Raw genomic sequence first — 5,237 nt, 5'->3', positions numbered from 1 at the left:
TAACACTGAACGCTATGGGGAGTCTTTAACACTGAACGCCATAGGGAGTCTTTAACATTCAGCCGACCCGGCTAGGAAACCCCCAAAATTCGAAGGGGGAGAGGAGAAAAAAAAGTCAACAAAACTCCTCAAGTCGGGGAGAGGAGAGAAATTACCAAAAAAAACTTCACAAATCTTCCAATGGCCAATCCGACCGACCGTTAAATCACAAATTGCAAGGCATGGCCGCCAATAGAAAACTATAACGATTAACCGTGAACAAGAACAATGAACAACGCAACCACCCCCAACATCACAACACAAAATCCGCGTGCCTCCCACCCCATGGCACAGGACAGGCTACGGCTCGCGAGTGAGACCGCAACCCGATGGTTTGCGGAAATCTTGGCGTGCTGGCGAGAATCTTCGGAACCGGGCAGTTTTTGAGCGCGTCCTCGTCGCCGGACCCCCAGACGGGGTGGGGGAGACCTCCGCGGGGGGTCCCGAAGTGGGACAAAGCTGGACCGAGGGGGGTGGCCCCTCCTGAGGTGGAGGAGACGGCTGTCAGACCGGAGAAGGTGGGTGTCCTTCCCCAATTTGAGCCGATTTAGCCGGTTGCTCCGCAGACCTCAGTTTTTGTGGCCCTGTAGGGGAAGAGGCAGAGCACCCTTGAGGCATTGTATCCGCGGATACGCGCCCCAGCACGTCGGGCGCACCTGATACAGAGCCCCCAGGGACTGGCGATGAAGGAGCGCCCTTAGGCGGACAAAACGGTTTATGACGCGACGCATGCACGAACCAGCGTCAGCGACCGAATTGGATGCGGACACTTTGCGGGCTCTTTACCGCAACGATTTCCACGGGGCCCTGCCAAGGTTTATATTGCTTAGGGGACGTCCCCACGGGGACCTGGGGGCAGTGAAGCCACGCCCCAAATTCCCGTGTCCCCACCCGCCGCTCGTTAGCAGCTTGTTTTAAAGCCAAATTACCTCGGGAAATCTCCCTCCCTAGCCTCCGACAAGCGCTGGAGGGTAAAGCGTACAGGATCAGGCATTTTCTTACGAGCCAGATCCGGATTCAGTTGGACATCAATAGGCGGATCTTGCTCCCTCCCGTGCATGAGCAGAAACGGTGAGTAGCCGGTGGATGCATCAGGGGCCAATCTCTAAGCGGTCAGAACCCCCGGGACATGCAGGTCCCAGTCGGTTTGTTCCTCATTGACCTGCTGACATAGCATGGATGTCAGGGTCCTATGTAGGCGCTCCACCATGCCGTCAGTCTGCGGGTGATAGGGCGAGGTGCGATCTTTTTGGTGCCCAACAGGTCACACACCTGCTTGGGCAGCTTAGATGAAAAATTCCTGCCCTGATCCGTGCGAAGGCATTCAGGGGCTCCCTTATTCAAAACGTAACCGTGGAGAAAGGCGTCCGTGACCGTCGCAGCCGACTGGTCTGGCACTGGCCTGGCCATTGGCCACTGAGAAACGTCGTCTACATCCACCAGCTAATACTTGTTTCGCCGCTGGGTGGTGGGGAAGGGACCGAGTATATCGAGCGCGACCAGCTCGTTCACACGGGATACACAAATCGATTGTAGAGGGGGACATGCCAATTTTGGTGGGGGTTTTCGGCGGGCACATGCAGTGTACCCTCGCAGCACGTTCTTAATGAAAAGCAGGCCGGGCCAGAAAAAGTTGAGGCGAAGGGTCGACAGGGTCTTTTTGCTCCCCAAATGCATAACGCGTTCGTGCGTTGCCCAAATCAACTTTGCCCGCAGGATGGTGGGATCGACCACGTTGTATTTTTGCAATTCTCTGTCCCATCGCATCAGGAGGCCCCCTCGCAGGATCACCGTAGATAACCGTCGTCGGCCCTCGCCCTCCGCGGAGTCTCAAACACGGCACCTAATGGTGAGCAAGGAGGCCGTCCTCTGCCTGGAGTCGTTCCCACTCGGTGTTGGTGAGCCCGAGCGTGTGGTCACGCATGTCGGCTGCGTTCGTGTGCGCGACATCAACTGCAGCGACAACCTTATGGGGTGGACCTGAATCGGCGGGCCTGCACCGTTCCGCGCCCGAAATGCACACGCACTTGTCACCGGGTGGTAAACGTGACAATGCCGCCCTTTCTATAAGAAATTACGAACGCATAGTCGTGAAGGACCTAAAGCCAATGGGACAGAGCTGGCCGGATGGCTGCTAAACACGCAGCGCGTACTGCAGAGCCGCGTGATCCGAGCGCACCTCGAACCTGCGTCCAGAGAGGTATGCCGGTACTGTTGGACGAAATAAACTATTGCCAGCAACTCTCGACGTGCAACGCAGTAGCGTTGCTCTGCCGGAGATAGCCCCCTATTCCCGTACGCAACCACACGCTCTACTCCGTCCACAACCTGTGACAAAACGGTGCCTATACACGTGTTGCTCGCGTCTGTATCAAGGATGAAGGGCAAAGAAAAATTGGGGTAACGAAGGGGAGGCGCGGTGACCAGGCCGTCACGCAGCACGGAAAACGTGGCCTCCTCCTCCTCCCCCGACCAAAATTTCTGAGCCTTGGCCGTGAAGACGTGGAGTGGGTTTGCGATCGTGGCGAATGCAGGGACGAAACATCGAACCTGACAAAACTACGTACCCTCGCCCGCAGAACCCTGATCGGCCTCCGACACCTCCCGACACAAATCTGCGACCCGTGACTCCGAAACAGATGCCTGAGGTGAGACAAAGGGCTGTGTGAGGTGCGCCACGACTCGCCTGAGGAGAGAAGGGGCGACGATCCGCAGACGGCGTCGACTTGGAGAGTCCTCCCCGTTGAGCGCGGCACCGCTTGGCCACATGTCCTGGCAGCCCGCACTTGAAGCACATGATCGGGTCGTCCCTCGGGCAAGGGAAGGCCCCCCTCGGCCAGTCTCGTACGCCCTGGTGGTACTCCTCCGACCCCTTCCACTGTAGAAGCCGCTTTCCTGTGGCCGGTCCCGTGCTCGCGAGCACGCCGGCATGCCAATGGGTGTGAAAATGGGCTTCGAGGCACCTCGCAAATTGAAGAGACGTCAGTTTGTTGTCCACCATGACTGGCAAGACGACCTGGACATCTTGGGCCAGCGGCAGCATTTTCTGCAGAACGAGAAAATCCCACCCCACCTGGTCCATCTGGGGATACGCCGATTTCGCCAAAGACAGGAGTGCTGCGCGATAGGCGAGGGGCGTCTCGGCCTCCCCTTGCCTACGCATAGAAAACTTGTGGTGTTTCATTGACGGAGGGGCGAAAATATCCCCCATCTGCGCAAGCGCTTGGGTGACTGTCGCCTTGTCGTTGTAGGGGATACCTCTAAACACCGCCAGCGCATCGTCGTCGAGCACCAGAGGGAGCATCAGCAGTGCCTCCTCCTCCGTCCACCTCGCCAGTTTGAAGGCGGTGGAGAAGCGACGGCAGAAAGCCTCCCAATCGCCGCCCGCAGCGGTGAATTCCCGAAAGGGAAGATAGCGGTCCACTTGCAGCGCTGTTAGCGGGAAGTCGGTTTTGGCAGGAGACAATTTCCGCGCATTTTTTATTTTTGCGGGCTCCTGCGCGTAATGAAAATGGGCTTGGAGGCACCGCGCAACTTGAAGAGACGTCAGGTCGTCATCCATGTCTGGCAAGACGACCTGGAGATCTCGGGCCAGCGGCAGCATTTTGTCCAGGACGAGACCATCCCACCCCACCTGGTCCATCTTGGGATACGCCGATTTCGCCAAAGACAGCAGTGCTATGCGATAGGCGAGGGGCGTCTCGGCCTCCCTTTGCCTACGCATAGCAAACTTGTGGCGTTTCATTGACAGAGGGGCGAAAATCGCCCCCATCTGCTGGAGCGCTTGGGTGAGTGTCGCCTTGTCGTTGTCGGGGATAGCGTCAAACGCCGCCAGTGCATCATCATCGAGCACCAGAGGAAGCGCCAGCAGCGCCTTCTCCTCCGTCCACCCCACCAGTTTGAAGGCGGCGGAGAAGCGACGGCAGAAAGCCTCCCAATCGCCGCTCGCAGCGGTGAACTCCCGAAATAAGGGAAAATCGCGGTCCGCTTGAAGCGCTGTTGGCGGGAGGTCGGTTTTGGTGGGAGACGAGTTCCGCGCATTTTTAATTTTGGCGGTCTTCCTCGTGGCATTAAAATGGGTTTGGAGGCACCGCGCAACTTGAAGAGACGTCAGGTCGTCGTCATCCATGTATGGCAAGACGACCTGGAGATCTCGGGCCAGCAGCAGCATTTTGTCCAGGATGAGATATTCCCACCCCACGTGGTCCATCTTGGGATACGCCGATTTCGCCAAAAACAGGAGTGCTGCGCGATAGGAGAGGGGTGGCTCGTCCTCCTCTCGCCTAAGCATAGCAAACTTGTGGCGTTGCATTGACAGAGGGGCGAAAATCGCCCCCATCTGTTGGAGCGCTTGGGTGAGTGTCGCCTTGTCGTTGTCGGGGATAGCGTCAAACGCCGCCAGCGCGTCGTCATCGAGCACCAGAGGGAGCGCCCGCAGCGCCTCCTCCTCCGTCCACCTTGCCACTTCGAAGTTGACGGAGAAGCGAAGGCAGAAAACCTCCCAATCGCCGCCCGCAGCGGCGAACTCCTGAATGAAGGGAAAATCTTGGTCCGCTTGAAGTGCTGCTGGCGGGAGGTTGGTTTTGGCGGGAGATGAGTCCCGCGCATTTTGAATTTTGGCGGGCTCCCGCGCGGCATGGGCCTCTACCATTTCCCGCGCGCGGGAAACAGCGACAGAGGTCCGCGGCATTCCGTCGGCGTTCTCCTGCGGTAGTACAGCAGCCAGATCTGCGATGGCGGAGAGAAGGTCGCCGGGGCAGTCTTTCATAAGGCAGCGCTCCCTCCCTGGTGGAGGCGGTGAAGCCAGCTCCGAGTCTCGCTGCTGCGCCGGCGCCAGGATCTCCCCGCGCTTCATCACCGGGGCCGTCTGTGGGATCACACCGTCATCTGTTTCTTCACCTGAAGACGACTGGGTGAGAGCCTTACGTCTTGTTAACATTTCTAATCGCTCCTAGCTACACCAAACTAATAATCACTTCTGGCACCAGTGTAGTGTGTAACATACAAGGAGGCGCACACACTACAGATAGTCCCCGAGTTACGATGGTCCGACTTACGATATTTTGATCTTAAAATGGCGATACGAGAAAATTGTAAGATATTTTAAGTTTCGCGCGGCAGGCAAACACAGCAGCGTACGAGGTACGATACTGTACGTTGGGACGCTGCCGGGATGTACGCAACTCCCGCCTTGTGTG

Source organism: Lethenteron reissneri, chromosome 69 (assembly GCF_015708825.2).
Source record: "Lethenteron reissneri isolate LAM-NWPU_2019-01 chromosome 69, ASM1570882v1, whole genome shotgun sequence".
NCBI classification, from domain to species: Eukaryota; Metazoa; Chordata; class Hyperoartia; order Petromyzontiformes; family Petromyzontidae; genus Lethenteron; species Lethenteron reissneri.
Note: the sequence above shows the minus strand (reverse complement) of the source record.